This window comes from Phodopus roborovskii, unplaced genomic scaffold (genome assembly GCF_943737965.1).
Source record: "Phodopus roborovskii unplaced genomic scaffold, PHOROB, whole genome shotgun sequence".
Taxonomy (NCBI): domain Eukaryota; kingdom Metazoa; phylum Chordata; class Mammalia; order Rodentia; family Cricetidae; genus Phodopus; species Phodopus roborovskii.
Window position 1 is genome coordinate 31033 of NW_026127066.1, and position 25070 is coordinate 56102.

Here is a 25070-nt window from a genome sequence, read left to right on the forward strand (position 1 = left end):
GTCCTTAAAATGAGGATAGTGATTGTGTGGATATGATTGGAGGTACAGGAACACCAGGTGGGTTCCTATCCCTGAAGTGTATACATGAGGCTCCGATGAAACAAAGTGGAAGAGAGGAAAGTGTAGGTGTGAACCAGGGATGGTCATTGAGACACTGTTGTGTGCTGCAATATCTGCCTAACAGAACTTCTTTTGCTGAAGGTGATTCACCTCTGATGTGACCCCCTGTCCGGTCAATGCTTCCTGTTATTTAGAAGATATTTATGGTCTTGGCATCTGTCAAATGGATCTCCTCACCACTCATGATATAAGAAGGTAAAAACCAAAACTGAGTTGTATGGTGGGTTTTTAATTGGATCTCTCTGAAACACATGTATCTCCTCCATGGGATTCAGACAAGGACAGAACCAGATCCTGCCAGGCTGGCTCATTTGTCTGTGACAACAGCATTCTCTCCTGCCTCTGTCAGTCCCTGCCTTAGATCTGCCTTGTCATGGAAGAGGTTTGGGCAGGGTGTTACAAGCCACCATCACTTGTAAACTCACCTGGCAGATGTAACTTCCCCTAGTACAGCAGCTACTTCCTTCTCCCCGTTAGGACGAACATTCCACAGAAGCTATGGAAAAATGAGTACTTGGTAGGGAAGTTTTCCTGGAAAGGAGTGGCATTATCAGTAGCGATGTCATTGTTGACATGACTTAGCCTTCTATTTTTCAGCTCTGGACCCAATGGTATCCCTCAAGGCATAGATTTTCATGAAAATTAAGACTCTATCCAAAATATGAAATAGAAATTATCTAAGTAAGTTTGGTCATGCAATTAATTTGGTGCAAAAGAAGATGTTTTTTCAATAAGGCCGGGTCTTTACTTCAACCACATGAAGCAAATTTTCTGAAGTGGAAATTTCAGTAACTTATAAGTAATTTTGGAAATATCTATCTGTCCTCCTGCTTTCCATGAAGATCTCAATTTTGTGGCACAGAAAATAGAACTCTGGTTTTCACAACCTTCATTAATTTACATGTGAAAGCATGGACACACAGACACATATACATATACATTAATACACTATAGTATAATATAATTTTGACATCATGTCACTGGGTGTACCATGGGTGTACATTTGCCATTGTGCTTGTTTCTTTTGATAGTCAATATGGGTGAGTTCATTTAATTTATAATATTCATTCCAAAATTTATAAATGAAATTATTGTGGACATTCCTTTGTTACTCTAATATAACTTATTTATCATTCCTATGCTCTGCAAACTTATACTGAAACAAGTATCACCTTGAGTATGATATTATAAACTCTTTTTTTTTTACTATGAAGTCTAAGCAATAAAAGTATTAGCTAGCAACAGTGGACTGGAGAGGTGGCTCAGTGGTTGAAAGCACCGACAGTCCTTCCAGAGGACTTGGGTTCAATTCCCAGTAACCACATGATAGTTCACAAGTGTGTGTAACTATAGTTCCATAGAATCCAACACCGATGTACTTAAAGTAAAAATAATGTTAGAAATATCCATAGCCACATGCTTTTAAAACAAATACTATTACTACAAAATATTATTTTCCATACACAATGTTCATACACTCAAAGTTTTTCACCCTGTCTTGATTAAGTTCAGATCAAAACATCACCAAAGTTTGGAAGAACTTCTATTCTTTCATGAATTCTCATAATTTCAAAAATTTTGGCTCCTCTAAGGTCTCCAAGCGTTGATGGAAATGTTTTATAATGAGATGCTGTTTCTTCATGAGTTTAACTGTTTATGAAAAAATAAATCTTCTGAAGATTCAAAATCTTTAAATATATTCAGAGGAAGCAACTGGTTTTGCAGTTTTATTCTGGAATAAGTTTCTCTTCAATATGGGCAAACTTTTGTTACTACTACAAACCAATGCTTCTGATAAAGGAATTTTGAGTAAGGGAATTTAAACAATTTGAAAATTAATTTATTTCTAAATATGTAGCAGAAGGCTGACTTATCAAATGTGGTTTAGTGTTTATGATTTGGCTAAGTGCGTACAGACTCCTACTTACCTTGGTGAGTCTTTGGGCATGTGCATAGCAAAATGTTAGAATCTTCCTTCTTAGAATTCTCATGGTTCGCTAGAGAGATTGATCAGAGGTTAAAGCACAATCTGATCTTTTGAGAGGTCCTTACTTCAATCCCAGCAAAAACATTGTGGTCATAAGCATCTATAATGAGTTCTGATGCCCTCTCCTGGCACACAGACAGAAGACTGCATACATAATATAAATAAAATCTAAGAATTCACAGGCCTTCAGTCCCAAGCACCAGAAAGAAATAGCATCTAGTGACAAAAATATAGATGCAGGAAAACTTTTACTTCAAGCCTGGGTTATACATTTATTTTTTTTTAAAAGATAGGAGTATCTTTCTTTTATATTTGCAGTAAATATTCAATTCATAATTGTAAAATCCAAGGACGGTTGGGGGCATGGGAGAATGGGAGAGACAGGGAACTGGGATTGATATGTAAAATAAGATTGCTTCTAATTTAAACAAATCATCCAAGTTCTGCAATTTGAAATGTCATTTTCTTGTTTTGGCTGCAACTAAAAATATTGTATTATCTTTTTACTATGAACTCTCTGCAACACTACCAGTGGGGCTTTCAAAATTTCATCGTAATTTATAAAGAGTTGAAATGAAACGGCTTAGTTGACTTTAGCAGGTATATAAGCAAATATCTTGATGTCATCTAAAATTCACTCACTTTTCATCAAAGTTGCAGCTCAAGTATGATTATGTTCTGAACACTGTTGATTGTTTTTCTAGGTAGTTTTTTGTTAGTTATCTTTCAATTTTAACTGTTAAGGGAGAAATACAATGACACTTCAATTTTTTCCTCACTGATGTTTTTATCTCTTATGAATTCTGATTTTTCATGAACCAGTCGCTAAAGGCTAGATGCAAAATGGATGACAATTTGATTTCATTTGGATTTTCTTATCAGACCCCACAAGGAAAAAGGCTTTTATTTATTTCCTTGGGAAGATAATCCCTGTGATTAGGTAGAGGTGAGTGTAGTGGTAGCTGCAGTGTTCCACAGTTTTAAGTGAATACTTAATGTTGAATACTTAATCCAGTTCAGAATCTTAGAAAAGACATTTAAAGAAAAAAGTAATAATCATATTCTCATAGGCTTTGTTTTCTGGAATGAGTTTTGAGTAGTTCTCTTTGCACTTTTTACTGTTTACTGAGGATGCTTAGGAAAATAGATAAGGATTTACTTGAAATCTTGTAAAATTTATGACTTTTGTGGTTCTCAGCAGGTATGATTAAAAGGCATCTTTTGATGAGAGGACAGTTTGAGTGCAGTTTCTATATTCACTTTGCCTCAGAGTGAAGGAAGGCTAAATACAAAGAGATAATGAATAATTATTCTCAACCTGAAAATTCTCATTAAAACTGCTTTTAAAATTAGGTCACATTTTTAATTTTATTTTTGTGTGTGTATATGTGCCATAGGATGCAATAGATGTCAGAAGTTATCCTGCAATGTGGTCCTTTTCATCCAAAATGTGGGTCTAGGCATATAGCTCAGGTTTTCAGACAGAAAGAAGGGCAAGTGGCTTCATCCATTCACGCATTTGTCTTCCCAAAACTTGCATTTTCTCTAAATGAAGACTTCATATTTCAAGACCCACTATATCCACATATAATCTATATTCACCAGCAAATGTTCTTAAAGGAAACACAATTGTTTTTAAAAGATATGACTCAGTATTACTCAGAAAACATAAATTGTGTTAATGCATATCCAAGTCAACTTTATTAACACATTAATTCAAATAATATGAATTGTCTTTCCACAAACATGCTGCATTATATTATAAGCAAACTACCTATCACAAAGGAAAAGAAAAAAACAAACAGAATGACATAGAACATTTTTCTTTTGCTTTTCAAGAGAGGACATCACGTGTAATCCTGGCTATCCTGGAACACAATTTGGACCAGGCTATACTCATGTTTATATAGATATGTCTGCCTCTGCCACCTTAATACTGGGACTAAAGGCATTTGCTGCCACCATCTATCTCAATAGACCTTTTAAAAGATATTTTTGATTGATTTTTATATGAAGCTTTGTCTGCATGCACACATCAGAAGAGGGCATTGGATCTCATAGGACAACAGTTAGAGACAGTTGTGAGCTGCCATAGGTGTGTTGGGAATTGAACACAGGACCTCTGAGAGAGCAGCCACTGTTCTTAACTGTTAAGCCATCTCTGAAGCCGTATCATGTCAATCTTAAAATATGTAGGGTGAACAAAATGAATACAAGTCTTGTTATTTGTGTTAAATCTTCATTCTTGGTTGAAAGAAGTTATAAATACTGAATTAGCAGCAAAGTCCACCAGGTGTACAAATGGAAATAGTCAGAGGTCTTACTCAGTTTTAATTTGATTACTTATTTAAGAAATAGGGATGTGCCAAATAAGGAAAACTTTCTTAATTAAGAAATACTTTTCACATTTTGACAAATACAGTGAAATTAGTAAGCAAAACCTCTTATACAGAGCACTTCTGCTTTATTCATGGAGTTCAGGGCTTCTTCTATTCTTGTCTGTAGTATGGTGAACTTAATTTGTGTATAGACTACTTAAACACAACTCTGTGATAGCAAGGACAAGGTATGAGAGTTGAATGCTCTGTAAATCATTACTTATTTTGATTTGCCATTTTCCTTGAGTTACTGATTTGACAATAGCTTTTTTCAATCTCATCTTCAGATTTACCGTCAAAATGGAGTGCATCTACAAGCTGAGCGAACTCCTTAGCAGCATATCAGCACTGGTATTTGAAATAGTCATCGCAAACAGCCAATGCTGGCGCCTGTGGGAATTCGACGATGATGTCTTTGTGTTTTTTGGCCTGTGGGAAGCTTATTACCCTCAAGAGTTTAATGTCTCAGGCACAGTAGTTAAGATGCTGGTGCATACCCCTATCAATTCCACCTGGACCATTTCACCTGAATTTCAGTGTGCACAAACCCTGATAATGTGGGCCATTTTGATGAAGCTCGTAGTCCTGATTTTTGGTGCAATCGCTATTAAGATCAGCTGCATGAGAGACCCATTTGTGGAACTGCAGATATATTGCTACAAGGTCTCTGCCTTCACTCTTTGTGTTAGCAGCCTCTTCACATTAGTTTCAGTGAGCTGGAACCACTTTGCAGATCATTATGGCCAAACTACTCTCAACTTCCCCACCTGACTTTCCAGTCAAAAAAGAAGCCTTGATAGAAAAGCACTATACTGCTGTGTTCCCAGCAGGGGGTTCTGACAGCCATCATGTCACTCTTTGGTGTGATCTTCTTTCTCTCTGAGATAAGCTCACTGAAACTACAGAGTCTGGTGAAGGAGCAGCATGCTTACATATTGGCTGATCATGAGGCCTAAAGTGAGGACAACCTCATTTGCAGCATTTGTCAGAAAGTTTTGAAGAAATTTCCTATTCACACACAAAACTCCTGTAGTTATCAACTCATTCTAAGTAAAGCATCAACTTGATTCTCTGAGTCTGTCTAAATTACTTCATCCTCTATCTGTCTAAAGTGCTCCTTTCTTTGAATGTTTTCACATGTTGAGCTTTGAAGGCCATGATTATGTGGTCAGATATTTCCAACAACAGATATTTGCCAATAGCTGGCAAAATATTGATGAAAAGCATGTTTTGTGTCTCCTTTTACCTCTTGCATCCTTGGTCACAGGTACTTGAGGGCAAAGGCAGCAGAAGCAGCAAGCATGATTGGGATAGCTATGACCATGGTGGAGAGAACTTCCAGTACTCAGCTTCAGAGAGACAGCTCATTTCCTGAAGCAATGGGATTGACTAGCTTATATAGCTGAGGCAATGGGGATGGGAGGACAAAACCAAAGGAGGGAATACATCTTATTTGCATATGTGGAAGTTTTTGAGGATAGATAAACATTCATAATGCACCAATTCAAATACCAGAGCATATTGGAAGAAGGAGGGAAACTTATGCATAGACATGCAGAGTTTGTAGGTGCTCTGTGTTAAGTTACCCTCTATATGAGGTCTGCTATGTGAACCTAAAGATAAAATTCAAATAAGATTAGGCAGAGAAAGGAAGTGCTGCTGAGAATAGCATTCTCCCTATTGTGATGATCTTAGAGAGGTATATGGGCATGGTGAACTACAGCCATAAATGCACTGTAATCCAACACATGATGCAAAAATAAACGTGGTAAATATCAAGTGAAAGCACGTTTTTAAGGAAGCCGACACCTAATCAAAGAAAAGTAACCACAATTTTGTCTGGAGACCCTTATGTACTCAGGTCTAATGAGGGCAGACATGGACTAATTTTTTTATTATAACTTTTCTTTTAATCTTTTAAATTTATTTTATATAACATAGTCCATTTAAATGGAAACAAACATTTATAGACAATATTTGGGAATTAGGGTGTTGTTCTTTCCAAAGTACTTCCTGCTGGTAAGGGGCGCTGCCATGGGGGATTCGAAAAGATTCAGAAATCCTGGCTCTAGTCTGTAAGGCTGCTTTGTCCAGCTGTTTTGAATGTAGGATCACCTGGTACTCTGTTTCAGGCGGTCTGGCTTGATCAAACCACATTAGTCTGGAAGGAATCCACATCTTTTCATTTTCTGTGGAAACAAAAATAGAAATCCTTTTCCCTAGTAACTTGTCCTTGAACTTAAATTTTGGAGTCAAAGCATTTTTTTTAATTTAATTTATTATTTTACATGTCGATCCCAGTTTCCTCTCCCTCCCTCCATCCCTCCCAACCTCCCTCACTGCCTCCCTTCCTTTTACCCACTCTGCCCTCTCACATGCACTCTAACCACCCTCCCCTCCCATCCCCCCCACCCCAATTCTATATGTAGGGGAATGCCATCCAGTTGGGGTCATGTAGCTCTGACAGATCATGTGAAGTAGGGACTAGGGCTTCTCTCCTGTCTCTAGATTAAGGCAGTTATCCCTCCATGGGGGATGTGTTGGCAAAGTCCTTTTGTGCACCAGGGATACATCCTGGCTCCACTGTCTGAGGTCTCTTAAACTGCTCAGTCCTTCTGGCTGAGACACATATTCAGGGGGCCTGAGTCAGTCCCATGCTGGCTTCCCAGCAATCAGTCAGGTGGCCTGTTAGCTCCTCCTTCTTCAGGTAAGCTGTCTGTATGTCTTTCTGCAGCCTGGTCTTGTCCTCTCCATCTGCGTCTGGGTTCTAGTTCGACTCAGTGTTTATATATGGGCGTTTGATCCTGTTTCCAACAGGCATTAGTTGAGGGGTCCATGGAGAAGTTAGTTGTTGATCTCACTCTCCGGGTAGGGCATTTATGATAGCCTTTCCCACGGAAGCTCAAATTGTTAGTTGGGAGCAGACTTGTAGTTCTCTAGACCTTTCTTTGTGTTCAATTTTATCTTCAAACCAATATTGGCTCCCTCTTTTATGTTCTCTCTCTCTGTTTCTGTCTCTCTCTCTTTCCTGTCTTCTATTCCTAACCAGGCTCAATCTTCCTGATCGCACATGTTTTCCTTTCCTTCCCCTCGTTTTCTCCTACTTCTCCTCTCCAATCGCTGTTCCCCCCACTTCCCTGAGCTCTGGGGGCACTGGTCCCTTCCCAGTTCTGTGAGGGACTTTATATGAATCTCTTAGACTACACCTTGTATCCTAGCTCCTCTGGTGGTGTGATTTATAGGCTGGTGATCCTTTGATCTAGGTCTAAAATCCATATATGAGTGAGTACATACTGTGTTCCTCTTTTTGTGACTGGGATACCTCATTCAGGATGGTTTCTTCAAGTGCCATCCACTTGCCTGCGAATTTCAAGATACCATAATTTTTTTCTGCAGAGTAGTATTCCATTGTGTAGATGTGCCACATCTTCATTAACCAATCTTCAATTGAGGGGCATCTAGGTTGCTTCCAGGTTCTTGCTATTACAAATAGTGTTGCTATGAACATAGATGTCTTTGTTGCATGGTGGTGAATCCTTTGGGTATATGCCTAAGGGGGGGGGGGATTGCCGGGCTGGACTACTTTTTTTTATGGCTAATTACATTTTTTCATTAATTTTATTCTCTGATCATAATTTCCCCTCCCTGCTCTATCCCACTTATCTCGCTCCCCCTCTCCCGACTTCCCACTATGACACCCTCTACTCCTCAGTCTCCACTCAGAAAGGGTAAGGACTTCAATGGGTATTAACCAGACACAGCACGTCGGGTTGAGCTAGCATCAATTTCCTTCCCCTGCATCTAGGACGGGCATAGGCCACTCACCATAGGAACAGGTTCCAAAATCTAGAGCTGCACTTCTTTAGTGTGTATAGTGTGTAATGTTTTATGGAGTAGAAATGCTATGTTGTACACTGGGCTGTGGGTAACTTTGGTCATTCTTTGAGTGACAATCACAGATAGACACACATTTCCAGTGTGCTCTGATGGAACAAGAGGTATGGAGATGATGTGGTAGCATTCTCATACCCATATTTCTTCAAATTCATTTTATTTTCTTTCACTCTTAATGATGTCTCATAATGTCATCTGATCCCATTTATATCCCTGTCACCTCTAAAGTGCCCTCTGCACTTGCAAACTCCTCCTCATGAGAAAACCAAATTTAAAAGAAAAAAACTAATAACCAAACAAAACACAATAACCACAAAAAACAAACAGGCAAGCACAGAAAAGGAAACACAAATGAAAGAAGAAAAGAAATCTTATGGAATCTAGCGTGGCCCGTTGAGACATACAGTTTACACTTTATTCACATTTCCTTCCAAGTGTTCATTGCCACAACTAGATGATCTGTCTTGAGGCCTCTGGTGTCTATAACAGCTCCCATAATGGGCTCTCGGGGGGACTCCTCTTGAATATGCTGTTGTTGTCCTGTGTCATGGAGATCCTGCTGTTTTGGATCTGTAGGTTTGTCCCCTTCACATGTTCCAACATTTCATAGATTTGGTGGATGTTGGGGTGAGCTAACTCATAGCCCTGGTTCTGGTCCTAATGGTAGTTGTGTTGCTCAGCTCATGAGCTTTCCCTCATCGTCACTACCTGGGTGAGCTCTCCAGCACTGCTTATGCTATCTCACCCAATGCAGCCTGCAGCAAGGATCAGGGAAAGTTCTCTTGCTCTCGGGCCCTCAGATCCAGGTCCACCTCACTCAAAACACCAGGGTCAGATCCACTGCTTTTCCTAAGGAGGAAGGGACAGCTCTCTTGCTCTTAATCCCTCAGGGCTGTCTCACCACAAACACTAGAGTTAGCTCTAGTGTGCTTCCCAGTTGAGGTGCATGCCTATGGTGAGGGGGTGGGACCATCTTTCTTGAGTGTGGTGGCAAGTTATCTCCTGAAGGGTAGGGCTAACTTGCCTGCTGTAATATCCAGTGAAGGATAGAAGAAGCCATCCCAATGTTTGTGAAGGTCATGGCTGATTCCATACAGCATGGTTATAATGACCCTTATGCTAACACAGCCAATGCATGTCACCACAGACATAGCTGGAGCAGGACAATGGACCCTGACATGGTCCTCCAAATTAGCTTGGGCCATGACACTATTATGGCCATGGTGGCATCACAGGCCCCTCATATCAGCATGCTCCTATCTGCAGCATGGCCTCCCAGGTGCAACATGATCACAGGTGGCCGGAAGAACTCTGACATCAGAAGAGCCCTTGGTGACAACTGAAATCATGAACAGCACCCACAATCCTTGCCCTCTAAAGGTCCATGGACCCAGACTTGGCTCTAGGCAGCACCTTGTGCCAGGATGTTTCCATGGATCAAGGAGGCAGCACAGGCCTCTTAAATCAGCATGTTCTTGGGTGTATAGACTTTCATATGACACTGACATGGTCTGAGGTGGCTGACCAGAATGGATAACCTCATAGTCCTCTGAAAATTTAAGAGCCCCAGATGGCCACTGACACCCTTGCTGCTAAAGTGTCATAGACGAAGACATAGCCCCCTGCAGCAGCACTGGCCTGGATGACACCATTGCCCTGGGTTATAGCAGAGAACACTCAGGTCATAAGATCCCTGGTGGCACCATGGCTCTTGAACTCACTTATGACTCAGATTCTAGGCTTCTATATGGCCTTTGGGAGCATCATTTGATAAGGGCATCAATCTAGCCCCTGATTATAGTAGGACCATGGGTCCATCACATGGCCCTTGGCCGTAGCCCTGTTCCAGACAATACCATGGTCCTGGTTGACAACCCTGGCAAACCCAAGTTCACCTGGCACCAACAGTGCCACAGTCCTTGGACAGCAGCAAGTTTACATATTGTGGCACCTACCCTGGGCATGAACATAGGCCCTGGTGGTAACATAGGCCAGGGATAGCAACACAGATTCTGGCAGAAGCGGTACCATGGCCCTAGACATTCTCCTAGGCATCAGACAGGGATAACTTGTCACTATGTCCCCAGGTTGCTGTACAGGCCACCCATATTGGTGTGGCCCCTGTAGCACCATAGCCCTTGGATGCCAACATGGCTCCAGATATAAGCTCAGACAATAAGCTCTTGCATAGCACCCAGTGATGAGTTACAGACATCAACATAGTCCCCATTGGCTGTTCTAGCTCCCAGATCAAGACTGAACACTTGGCAATAGCCCAGGCCCATACCTCTCCCTGAACCCAGGTGGCAGCTGATCATTCATATCAGCCTGTTCCTCACCATCCTCAACTCTCCAGATCTGCCTCTCTCTCCAGCCCACAAACCATTCTTCCTCTCCCTCTATTCTCTCTCTATACTCTCCCTATACTCTCTCACCACAATGGTGCCCCATCACCGTGAGCCAGGGTGCTGGGTTGAGTCACAGATAGTGGTTGGTAGAATACTGCCTGCCCCAGACAAAGGAATGATTATCATTCAGTACAGTACATATGTTTCTTGTATTGGTTAATGAATAAAGCATTCTTGGCCAATAGAAAAGCAAGATAGGTGGGACTAGGGGGAGAGAGGAAGGAATAGGGAGGAGGTTCAAGGTAGATGACGCAGAGAGCAGAACTCTCGCACCTCTCTCTGGAAACATAAGACGACATGGACATATTTAGATTAATAGAAATGGGTTAATATTTAAGACAGAGCTAGCCAATAAGTAATGCTAGTAACAGCCCAACAGCTTTATATCTAATACAGGTTATCTGTGTGGTTTTTGGGGCTGACACAGCTCTGGGACCAGGCGTGGGAAAACATACTCATATCTGAATCTGTCCTTACTGTAAATCTTTATCTTTTTCTGGCCACGAGTCTTTATCTGGCAAATAAGATTGGTCAAAGGAAAGCCATAGCTTTATTAGCCACAGTCTATCCAAGATGGCAGCAGGTAACATTACTGCCAGAACTGAGAGCTGTGTTCACTGCCTTGGTCTATCCTGCCATCCAGCAGCATGCAGCTGGCTTGCAGATGTGTTCACTCCCATTGCCAGCTCTAGCACACGCCATTAAGTTGTTTGCAGTGCTCTTTAAAAAGCCTCCCGGTTTTTTGCCGCTTATGCTGAGTGAGGAAATCTCCCTTAAAAGAGTAGCACAAATTTCTGTTTGTCTCTAGCAAAAGAGTCCAACCGAGAAACATGCCACTACCAAGAAGCCTTGCTTGTCTTTGTTTGGTTTTGTTTTCTAAAACCATTTTTTAAGCTTTTGTTAAGTTTTAGGTGGAAATTCTTATTAGCCACTTTGAAGGCACCACTTTGTTATAAGTATGTCTTTTGGCCACCCTGGTCTCAGTTCTGTGCCAGTCACAAATAACACACAGAGACGCTGTATTACATATAAAGCAGTTAGCCATTTACTAGCATTTCTTATTTGATAGCCCTGTCCTAAATGTGAACCCATTTCTCTCTATCTACGTATTTCCATGTGGTCTTATCTTACCTGAGAGAGAGCTCGGAGTTCGTCCCTGTTGGTACTACATCTTGAAACTCTTCCCTACTTCTTCCTGCAGCCTACTTGTCTCATAGCCCTGCCTATCTTGCTTTCCTATTGGCGAACAGTGCTTTATTCATTATCCAATATGAGAAACATATTTACAGAATGACATCTCCCATCAGGATGCCTTGGAGCTGTTTCCTTTCCTCTCTCCTGTGTGAGTGCCTAAGACAAGAGAAGAATATGGCATGATGATACCTAAGTCACTGGGTGGGCTCCTAGTTGATTGTTACTACTGCAGACCCAAACTACGCAGGAAGAAACAACTGTGTCCATAGCCAGGTCAGGTCTGACTCATTTTTCTTGTTTTACCTTCTGTAGCACTGAGTTCCAACTCCCATTATGTTTGATAGCAAACATACATTCCACTGGGCAATCCCACTAAACCCAATCATACTACCTTGAAGACAAGGATATAATTTTATCATTCATAGTGTCGACAAAAGATGGCCATTTCAAAGAGAAAAATAAATTTAAGCCATCTCTAAAATTATATATACTCATTAACAGGCACATTTTTTTTTCAGAATCCCGATATCTCTTTTGAGACACAGGCCATGTTTTCAATGGTGAAACTTTGACAATAATACATATACACGCATACTTCTAACATAACATGATACACAGTAAATATTATAGTCAAAGAAGGGATGAACGTGGACATATTAAGGCAAGAGCTGACTAAACACAATGCTAAAACCATGAGGGTAGTCCCCAAATCCAGCAGCTCCATAAGTGCCTATTATATAATAACATGAGGAAGTAATTTTGCCTTCAAAGGGCCTAATGTCTTCATCTCTGCTGTCTGCAGCACACTGTATCTTACTATCTGTACTATAAACATGAAGCTTTACATGATAGGTACCTCATGTTTCTTGCATCCACTCCATCCAGGGTAGGTACCAATTGCATCATGGGCCTCTCCTTTATATCTTTATGCAGGGACATTCCTGGACCCCTTTGACAAAACTATAGCTCTGACGCACATTTCTAGCTCCATAATATTTGATGTTCATTGTCCACAAATTCAACACAATGTGGATCATGGTACATGGACCAAGTTCTTTCTTCAGGTCGCTGTGGAATCTGGCCGTAATTAATTCCTGCCAACTTGACAAATCTAGAGTTACATGAGAAGAGGGAAATCTGAGTTGAGAAACCCCTTCAAGAAATTGGCTTGTATGAAACCATGTAGAGCAGTCTCTTGTTAATAATTGATCAGGGATGGCCCAGTGACACACTTGAAAATGTGGTTCTGGGTTATAACAGAATTGAAGTATCCATAGTGAGCAAGCCTGCATCCACAATTTCTCCACGGTTTAGGCATTTGGGCCTGCCTTAAGATTCTCTCTTGAGTCCTATTCTAACTTCCCACAGTGACTGACATTTGAGCACATATTTTAGCATGAAATGTATGGATCATGCATATTTGGTCGATGGCCTCTCCTGAACCCCTTCTGCTGGAGTGACCCCCCATTTGTGTCTGACCTTGTGCTGGTCAGTAAGCTCCCCCTCAGTTTTACAGAATGGTGGTCAGTTGATCTCTGCTAACTCTTGACAGACAAACTGTACAATATCATTGACTTGGAGATTCCAGAAGAATGTGACACATTAGCCTCAAAACTGCAATTCCAATCCTATGTCTAGTAATGCATCTCGTACAACAGATTACACTGTTGAGTTTCACCAAATCCAAGTCCATCTGATCCATCTCCACACTTCAATTCTACTCTGTGTTTTCCGGGATCTAACACATGATTGGCCTGGTGTGACGCCCAGTCCTGCGTACCAGTGCCTTCACCACATTCTCAGGCCTAGCTGTGGAGATGAAGATCCTGCAGTTGATTTTCCTGATCAGTTCCCAAGAAAGAATAGCTGTAACATCTCCACTATAGCCATTGCCTATCTCCAAATGCACAGAAATCATATGGCTGAGCCTGATGGAACTACCCAGAAGCTGTCATATTCCCTTGTCTAATACTTAACTCTGGGTTTGCAGATTGCAACGAGTACGAAAAAAAATTCCTACATGCAGGTTTTTTCACAACCCAGAGCTAGCCCAACTAATACAGGTTCCCCCAGTGGTAGTACCTTATGAATATTCCCAGAACAGAGCATGCTCATGTCAACTCCACAACCCCAGGTGTAACTTGTGATTCTCAATTTAGATAGACACATGTATTGTTCTCAGACCCCTTGAACCTTTGCAGCTCTTGTCACTCCCATCGTCCTTGGTTTATATATGGTTGTCTAGATCTTTTTCTCCTTTCCATACCACGTTAGCAGAGAATAAAGGTGATCCATGCCATGTACACTATTAGTCTTATCTGCAGTCACACAGCTCAGACACTTTCTCTTCCTAGTGATTTCTTGCCCCTCCCAATTAGACAACAGCTTGCATGCCCCAACTTGAGAAAAGAATTCCTGACCAAGTATGACTAATGGCTCTTTGTGTTATTTTTTTTGGGGGGTGGGTGGGTGGGACCACAGAACTTACTCTTGAATGGCCATTTCTGCACTCCCACCTCTAGTTCTTGTCATCCAACTGATGCTTTGGATTTACCTGGGAAGTGCCTTTCCTACCTACATTGCATTACATTTTTCATATTTTGCTATAGAGATATAAATCTCTCATTAGGTCTGCTAGACGGGATGCTATGAGTCCCATTGCAGCATACTGAAGCCCAGAACTACCCAGTCTGCTTCTGCACCAAGATTCTTTGAATGTTCCCAGGACCCATACTGTTCAAGTCACATCATCTCTTTTAGGTATAGCTCCCTTTCATTGCTTACACAAAATTTGCGACATAATTTTTTAAGGGAACAAGGGTGCAGTTTGGCTCATGGTTTAATTGAGAGTATACAGTCCATTAGGGTAGAAAATGTATAGTGGCAGCAGTATAAGTTCACACCATCAGGAAATAGAGAACAGAAAGGATGTGGGGCCTACCTATAGAAACTTAGGGCCCATCCAATGTCTCTGTGACCCCCCAGTGACTCAGGCTCCCCATTGCTGCTATGTGTCCTAAAGGTGCCACAACCTTCCAAAACAAGACCAATAGAAGGAGACAAAGTATTCAAGTATATTGGTCTGTCAGTGACATTTCACATTCCAGTCCCAACACCTTGCAAACAGTAAATATCACTCGCTTCTTGTGGTACCCTTGGACAGACAGCTCTTGTGTTTGTAGCAACCTGAGTGTGGCCAGAACTGGGCAGACCTCTGTATTAGAATTCATCCACTTCATGCAGTGAGTAGTTGAGGATGGTGATCTGATCCTGGAACTGCAAGTACCCACAGAACTTCTGAACCAGTAGCTGTCATCAGGACACATGTCTGCAAAGGGGATGTAGTCTAGTTAGAACCACTGAAGGTGCATTTTGTCACTCTATGTGGGTATCCCATGCACATGGACAGTAGAGAAGATATATACATCTATCAGCTTCATGGAACCCACAAACTCAAATGAGATGTGGCTCACCTTGTGCCATGCATACATGGTCAGACCACTCTCTTCCTGCATGTCCCTCCTAGCGCTATCCTCAGTGGTGTGTCTTTCCTGTCCTTTGCCCCCAAAGCCTTCCCAGTGGCCAACACCAAGGCCCATGTTCTTTCTGCCCAGGAGAACTTGCTGAGTTTTCAGCACCATCACCGGTGTTTAGACCTTGGAGGTACCCATGGTCTCCCGTGTCCTCTGCTCCCGGTGCAACATAATTTCAACATAAGCTTTTATGCCAGCTTCATCCCCACAGCCCCAGGCATAGCTTGTCTTGCAGCTCCTTAGACCAGTTCCCCTACAGCACCTTCCAGAAACACACCTCCCTGTACCAACTGCACACTCCAAGTATTTATGTGCAGATCATACATCAGATTTTTTTTCTGGTGATGTTGACCTTTTTTCACTGGCCAGGTCTATCCCTTCACTACATAGAGTAACTGTGATGAAATAGATCCTGTACCATCTTTCCCTGCTTTTGTCTTCAGAAACAGGCCTGCCTTAACATTCCCACACTTCTCAATACTAGTGTGGCCATCAGATCATGTACATCATGTATTATCATGATGTACAGCGCCTCTCCTGTCAGTGTTATTCTTATGCTCCTTAAGTTATAATTAAAGCACCAAATTCACAGAACTTATAACAGGTTTGCCTTGTATTATCCAAATAATCTCATCTGCCAGCACCATCCCCTCACTCTCACACGTAACTCCTGCCTAGCAGCTCATAACGGTTTCCTCCCCTCTAGCACCCCCTCAGAAGCAACCCTTCTCAACTATCTGCCCAGTCCAAGGCACCTCTGTAAATGCACCTATTATGTACCAAGGTTGCCTGGTGATCTCCACGTAACATCACCTGCTTTTGCCATTCACACATTCCCAGAGGAATCTCTGTGGCACCTGCACCCTTACATCCTAGGGAGTTCTGCATGTATCCAGCACTCTTGGGGTCTTTCTGTTCTCCCAGACCTGCCTGCAGTTGCTTTCATTTCTCAAAAGTGTTGCCTGTTGAGTTTCTCTTAAGGTTGATGACCAGTGTTATCCATAAACTTTGAAGTCTTTCCTAGACTTGAAGCTGCATCACTGACTTTCCTTGGTCAGTTCTCACAGAGCCAATGCTACTTGGACAGTCTCCATATACCAGTTTCTAGCATTCTCACTTGCACAGTTCTTGGGAAGGCTTTCTGATAACGGTCTTCAGAAAGTTTTCCCCAACTCACAGTTACCTTCATTACCGTTGTGATGAAGTAATATGACCAAAGGCCACTTTGGAGGAAAGGGTTTATTTATGCTTATACTTTCCAACTCCAGGCAGGAACCTCAAGGAAATATCTGACTATGAGGCCATGGAGAGAAGGTAGAACCTAACTTTTTGCCTATTGATCACTAAACTTGCTATATATATATATATATATATATATATATATATATATATATATGTCAATATAACCCAACAGGTATGACTGGAACTGTAGTGGGCAGGGCTCTGACACATTGATCAAGAAAATGCTTCACAATCTTCCCTAAAGGCCAATCAGATGAAAGTGATTTCTCAGTTAAGGCTCCCTCCTTCCAGCTGATCCTAGTTTATGTCAAGGTGGCAAATTACCAATCAAAACCATTGAGACCTTACCAACTTCACATAAAAGCTTCAGTATTAAGCCAGAATGTTGTCTTTCTTGGTTATCCCCTAGGTCTCAATTAAAGTTGTGATACTTAGAAATACATAATTTTAAAAGCTCTCAGACTTCAAAAATTCGAACATTCAAAAAAAATTCAGTGTCTAAAATAATTAAAAACTCACCTGAGACCGATCAGCATATACACTGTTCAAATGATCCTAATGAAACAACAGAAAGAATGGTTTTCGTACTAATGGAATGTACCCAGATGTACAAAAATCAATGCATCTGAGAATATTATTATTTAATGGCACCTTGTCATTTAAGAATTCGTGTAGAAGTAGTTCAGTTAGCATTGACATACTAGTGTAGGAGTATTGTGCATTTACTAGAACATCAGTAAAGCCAAGGCCAGCAGTAGAGATTATGTACTCATACAATAGAACTTAATGGAATTGAAGTGCAAGAGGGATATTATAGTAGTAGTCATGGATATTTTTGTAAAACAGCATACATGGATGACTGATTACAGCAGTACACACATGTACTATTATAGAAATGCACAGTAATGCAATATGATAGCAGGTCTCAGGTTGTTAAAAAGTAGCACTCTTGGAAGTATTAGACAGAAGCACACAAGGATACACTAGCACATCGCGGAACATGTAAAAAAATCTAGTAGAGTATGTGCATCTCGATCTAAAATATAACACAGTGGCAACTTTGCAAAAGCTGATGCATTGCTACTGCAGCAATCTAATGTTCATTTACCACAACACAGATGAAATCACTCATACAGCTCTAAACATGCCTGAAATAGAACATCAGTGTACACACTTTAATGGGTAGCCTTGTGCATTCTGCTCAGGGAAGCAGGCAGGCTGACTGTAGATATTCACATCTACATCTGCTCCTCGAAATCCAAATCCCAGATTCATCCCTATCTCTCCAGTGGAACACCTGTTTTAGCCTTCCTTCCTCTGGTCCCATCTGCAGTTGATCACATATATATTCCCCTCCTAACTTCCCTCCCCAACTCATTGCTTTATATCAGCCCCCAACTGTAAGAAGTATGGTTTTTCTGCCTGCTGCCTGATCTTGTCCTGCTGCCGCGCCAGCCCCAAATAATGCACAGAGACTCTGTATTTGATACAATGCTATTGGCCAGGTTCTAGTTTCTTGTTGGCTAGCTCTGTCTTAATTGTTAACCCAAAACCAAGGAATGAAATATCTAAGTAAGAAGACATATCAGCACCTAGAATTAGAGCCTTCTCAGTCCCCAGGTGCTTAGATGTCAGCATAAAAACAAAATCACTAATAACTAGGACAATATGGTTCCACCAGAGCCCTGAAACCCTACAACAGCAGTTCCTGAGTCTTCCTATACAACTGAAAAATAGCCTTTATGAACATGATAGAGTAATATATTTAAAACAACAAGGAATGGAGGAAAATAATGAAACAGTTCAAGACCTGAGCTAGGAATAAAATCCATAAAGAAATCTCAAACTGAGGCAATTCTGGAAATGAAAAAATTTAGGAAAGTGAACAGGAACTTCAGAGGCAAGTCTTACTGACAAAATACATGTGATGGAAGACAGAATCTCTTGCACTGAAGACCAGGAAGAAGAAATAGATACCCTCTTCTAAAGAGTGTTGGATCTAAAATCTCCAGACTCAAGACATCTAGAAATTCTGAGATGCTGTGAAAAAAAAAAAATATGTGAATAATGTGAAAAGAAGGAAAAGAAACAGAGGTCAAAGGTACAGAAAATAATTTTCACAAAATCACAGAAGAAACATTTTCTAACTGAAAGAAAGAGATGCCCATAAAAGTGTAAGAAGCATACAGAATTCCAAGTAGACTGGACCAGAAAATAAATCACTCCTGAAACATAATAAGCAAGACACAAACATATAGAATAGAGACATAATATTAAAAGCTAAAAGAGGAAATGACCAAGTAAAATTTAGACCTATTAGAATAATACCTGACATTTCAAGGGATTATATAAAAGGCATAGGGCCTGGAAAGGTGTTCTGAATAAGCTGAGACCATAGATGCTAGCCCAGAATACTATACAAATCAAAGTTTTCCATCACAACATATGAAAAAATTAGATATTGTATAATAAAAACCAAATTTAAGCCAATTCTATAATAGAGCCAAATTTATCTATCTACAAATCCATCCCTACGGAGAGAAATCCCTTCAATCCAGCCCCACAGAGAGAAAACATCCACCCAAGTGTACTACATCCAAGAGTTCACGTGGAATAAATAGTCCAGGAGCAGCTAATCAAAAGTGCAGTAGCTGGATGATACACAACAAGACAACAGATAACAGGAATCAACAAACGCTGATCACTGATAATTCTAGTCATCAGTGGTCACAATTATCCTCCCCCCCAAATACACAGACTGAAAGAGTGGATGTGAAAATGGGATCCATACTACAATTGCATTCAAGAAACATGGCTCACCATCAAGGCCAGACATTAACTCAGGGTCAAATGATGGAAAAGATATTCTAAGAAATGGACTTAAGGTGCAAACCAGCATAGTCATTTTGATACCCGAGAAAAGAGACTTCAATCCCAAACTAATCAGAAGCAATAGGGAAGGACACTACATAATCATCAAAAGAAAATTCCACCACTAAGGGATTAGAATTATTAACATCTGTGTACCAAACACATAGGCACATAAGTTTGTAAAAAAAAAACAAACAAACAAAAAACATGACTATTTCTTCAATTGCATATTGATCCTTACACAGTGACAGTGAGTGATTTTAGTATCCCATTCTCAGGGAGTGACATTTTAAGGAGGCGATTTTTTTTTTTTTTTTTTTTTTTTTTGTAGTAGGTATGGCTTTTTGGAGGAAGTGTTTCATTGGGGGAGATGGGCTTAAATGTCTTGTATATCCATGTCTCTTTCTGCTGCCTGCAGATCCAGATGCAGAACTCTCAGCTCCTTCTCCAGCACCATGTCAGTCTGCATGCCACCATGCTTCCTGCCTTGATGATAAATAGATTAAACGTCTGATACTGTAAGCCATTCCCAATTAAACGTTTTCCTTTGTAAGAGTTGCCATGGCCATGGTGTCTCTTCACAGTAATAGAAACCCTAACTAAGACTGTCAGATATATCTGTTTGTGTTTTATTATTGATGTGATTATTTGAAATCAGACGACCCACTGTAAATTTAGATATTTGGAGGTAGAAATATTCACTTTATATCTGGACCACACTTTCTCACAGTATCTTGCTTGTGCTCTCTCTCTCTTTCTATGTCTCTCTGTCTCTGTCTCTGTCTCTGTCTCTCTCTCTGTCTCTCTCTCTCTCTCTCTCTCTCTATATATATATATATATATATATATCATCACTTGTATCAGAGCCTCCACTTTGGGGATTGTGACACATACTGAAGACCAATTGAAACATCACTCATTGTGGACTGAACATCTATTGTTTACTTTAGTGTTCTGTTGGGACAAAGCCATTGTTGCAATTGCTGTGATAAGGCCTATAAGCTACATTAATAAATGCCCTTCACACACACACAAACACACACACACACACACACACACACACACACACACTGAGTAACGCAATGACCTTAGATATTCCCGAGAGAATCAGGATGATACTGATAGGCTTTGACAAGCATATCAGGCAATATGTGTGCATGATTTATGGGTGCAAGGCTAGGTATGGGACTATGATGATTGCATAGACCAGCAGCTTTAGGGGCTCACATAAGAGAGACAGTTCAGGTGCTATGTGACAGGAGCTATGAATGTCACAATGGTGCTGATGTTGGCAAGTAAGATTCAGCAAAGCTAATCAAGCATGAGCAAAGACTGCATGTTGAGACTTATTATTTAGAATATGAAGAAGACACAGACAGGAGTGGTTTTGATCATTTCACCTGCAAAAGCTGGTGTAGTTGCTATGTGACTAGAGCTGGCCTGATAGTGTGGGAATAGAGCTGGTGGACAGAGTTCTCGGCCACTCACAAATCAAAGCTTGTGTTCTGTTTGTGCATTGGAGCTATACCACGCAGGGTAGAGAGATAGAAGGTATTGGTTTGATTATGGGATACTCACCCAGGGAACACTGTTCAGGACTGCTTGAGGCAGCTAGAGAGAAGAATATAGGGATAATTCTACAGGTGGTTTTCTGGCAAAGAGTTGTCAGAGAACCAGTGTGTGATGTACAGATAGGGTATAGAATGTACAGACTATATAGGAGATGTAACCTGACAATGAATGCAAATATAGGAACTGTTTGAACTTATTGAGAACTGGAACTGTAGGGATGGTCCATATGAGCTTGGGTCTGGAGGAATTGACATAAATCCAAGCCAGGTGGTAAGACACTGGAACTAGTCCCATGAGTTTTGTTGGTGCCATGAGGCATGGCTCTTAGAAGTATCACCTGTCCACAGCTAGGTCTTGGAGTAGTTATTTGGCACATGCAGATTTTTCATGGTGGAACTTGACAGGAACAACCAATGCAGAATTTGCTTGCCTAGAACTATTCCTGAGTGAGTGGTTAGAGTGGTGCTGGCAAGTCAGGTTCTGGATAGGTTATAGGGATCACGTGAACCAAAACTAGTGGCTGTATTTCACATCTGGACACAAGCTTGTAAATGTGGAGATGGCACAGATGACCTTGAGTCTGAGGGAACACTCCAGGAAAATCCAATTCCATAATTGCATGACCACAGTCATTGGTGATGCATGCCTTTAATCCCAACACTCGGGAGGCGTGGCAGGCAGATCTCTGTGAGTTCGAGTGCAGCCTGCTCTACAGAGCTAGTTCCAGGACAGGATCCAAAGCTACACAGAGAAACCCTGTTTCAAAAAAAGCAAACCAAACCAGAACTGCATGACCAAAGCCATACTTGGTTCATTGGAAATAGTGCTAGCAGATGAGGTTGTATGGAACATCGTTAGGCAAAGAAATGTGATCACTGTGCTTTTAGAGCTTGGAATATGGATAGGCAGTCTTGTATCTAGGCAAATCTACCCAAGGAGCACTAACCAGGAAAACCTTATGTAGGATCCATGTGATCAGGGTAGTTCTGGAAATAGAGACAGCATTGGCAGTTGAGGTTCATTGGACCTCACCATGTAGATTATATATGCTGGGCATTTTCAGACATTGATCTGGGATCTACAAATGGTACAGGATGACATGGTTCTGGAGTTTTCTGAAGGGAAATTCAGTCTATGAATTGTTTAACCAGTGCTATGACAGAGATTGCAAGCTTGGTATTGGGTTCAGAACTTCTCAAGAAGTTCATCACAAAAACAGTGAGCCGTCTGTTCACCCAGATCAGGGTCATGGATGTGGCAATGCATCAGGTATGCTTTGGTTTTAGAGAACACATAGAAATCCATCTCAGGAAATGCATCCCTGCAAACAGGCATGGGAGTGTAGGGATGGCACAGGCAGGTGATATTCTTGGAACTAACCAGGCAAACTCAATGCATGATCTTCACACATCAGGAGTTAGTCCTGGGAGTTTGGAGACCAAATGTATAGTCTTGATGATGGGAGAACTCATCTTAGAAACCCTGTACTGGAACTTTGTAACCAGAGCTAAGATTCAGGGCATACATATGGTGCTGGCAGGGTGGGATAGTTACTGCTATTATTACCAAGGAAACCAGTACAATATCTGGGCTTCTAGAGTTATGCGTTTGGAGTGTGGGGACAGCTCTGACAGGCAATGCTTTTTATATCATTAACTAAATCCAGTGTGCCCTGTGTAACTACAGGGGCAGGTTTACAGTAGTAGAGATGGCACACAAGATCTTGGTGCTTGTTGAATTCACCAGGAAAAGATACAACAGAAGATGCATGAGAAGAGGTAGCACAAGGAGCATGGGGATGGCTCTGATGGATGAAATTCTTTGAAGCTCACTAGACAAGGTTCATACTCAATGAGCAGGTGTATAGATAGATTTGAGTGTGTAGAGATGACAAGAGCAAGTGTAGTAGTTTGTGTTTAAGTTCATTTTTGACTATTTGGTACCCAGTTGGTGAAACTTTTGGGGGAGGCTTAGGAAGTATGGCCTTTTGGAGAAGGTGTGTCCCTAGGGGTAGGCTTTGAAGTTTCTAAAGACTCCATTGTGAACCAGTGGGAACACATGATGGAAAGCTGTTCTGGGAGGTGAGTTCCTAGAGACAATATTAGGAAGATGGCGATGACTCTGTTGACTGACATTCTTTAGTTCAGACAAAGAAAAGCATCTGAGGCTTGACATTCAGAGGGGCCAGGAGAGTCAACTCAGGAAGTTCCAGCCTCACTTGCAGTGGAGAGATAGAACTGAAATACTCAAGAAGAAAAGCTGGGGCTTGACATAAACTACAAGGTAGGGTGGGAGTTCCTGAACAGAGGTGAAGAAAGGATTCTTGTGAAGAAACTTCTTCACTTGTAGTGGAGAATCCAGTGTATTTGACAGTCAAGACAAGGGTGTGAGCACGAAAGCCAACCACAGGTTTAGGGAGAACCTGGCTCGACTGGGCCTACCAGACAGCCTGCTTGTATGGTTGATGTAAATATAGAATTACCTAATGACTCTCTCTCTCTCTCTCTCTCTCTCTCTCTCTCTCTCTCTCTCTCTCTCTCTCTCTCTCTCTCTCTCTCTCTCCCCTGACTCAATCTTCCTAGACCCACGTGCTTCCCTCACCTCCCAGTCACTTTCTCCTAGCTCTCTTTCCACTCACTGCCGCCAGACCAGAGGAAGGAAGGCTAAAACAGGTGTTCCACTGGAGAGATAGGGATGAATCTGGGATTTGGATTTCGAGGAGCAGATGTAGATGTGAATATCTACAGTCAGCCTGCCTGCTTCCCTGAGCAGAATGCACAAGGCTACCCATTAAAGTGTGTACACTGATGTTCTATTTCAGGCATGTTTAGAGCTGTATGAGTGATTTCATCTGTGTTGTGGTAAATGAACATTAGATTGCTGCAGTAGCAATGCATCAGCTTTTGCAAAGTTGCCACTGTGTTATATTTTAGATCGAGATGCACATACTCTACTAGATTTTTTTACATGTTCCGCGATGTGCTAGTGTATCCTTGTGTGCTTCTGTCTAATACTTCCAAGAGTGCTACTTTTTAACAACCTGAGACCTGCTATCATATTGCATTACTGTGCATTTCTATAATAGTACATGTGTGTACTGCTGTAATCAGTCATCCATGTATGCTGTTTTACAAAAATATCCATGACTACTACTATAATATCCCTCTTGCACTTCAATTCCATTAAGTTCTATTGTATGAGTACATAATCTCTACTGCTGGCCTTGGCTTTACTGATGTTCTAGTAAATGCACAATACTCCTACACTAGTATGTCAATGCTAACTGAACTACTTCTACACGAATTCTTAAATGACAAGGTGCCATTAAATAATAATATTCTCAGATGCATTGATTTTTGTACATCTGGGTACATTCCATTAGTACGAAAACCATTCTTTCTGTTGTTTCATTAGGATCATTTGAACAGTGTATATGCTGATCGGTCTCAGGTGAGTTTTTAATTATTTTAGACACTGAATTTTTTTTTGAATGTTCGAATTTTTGAAGTCTGAGAGCTTTTAAAATTATGTATTTCTAAGTATCACAACTTTAATTGAGACCTAGGGGATAACCAAGAAAGACAACATTCTGGCTTAATACTGAAGCTTTTATGTGAAGTTGGTAAGGTCTCAATGGTTTTGATTGGTAATTTGCCACCTTGACATAAACTAGGATCAGCTGGAAGGAGGGAGCCTTAACTGAGAAATCACTTTCATCTGATTGGCCTGTAGGGAAGATTGTGAAGCATTTTCTTGATCAATGTGTCAGAGCCCTGCCCACTACAGTTCCAGTCATACCTGTTGGGTTATATTGACATATATATATATATATATATATATATATATATATATATATATATATAGCAAGTTT

The 25070-nt window shown here is 41.0% G+C and overlaps 1 pseudogene; it reads left to right on the forward strand.

Annotated features, from left to right (window-relative positions):
• The first annotated feature begins 283 nt into the window (after positions 1-283).
• Positions 284-5441, forward strand: LOC127214795 (uncharacterized; annotated as a pseudogene).
• Positions 5442-25070: the final 19629 nt, after the last annotated feature.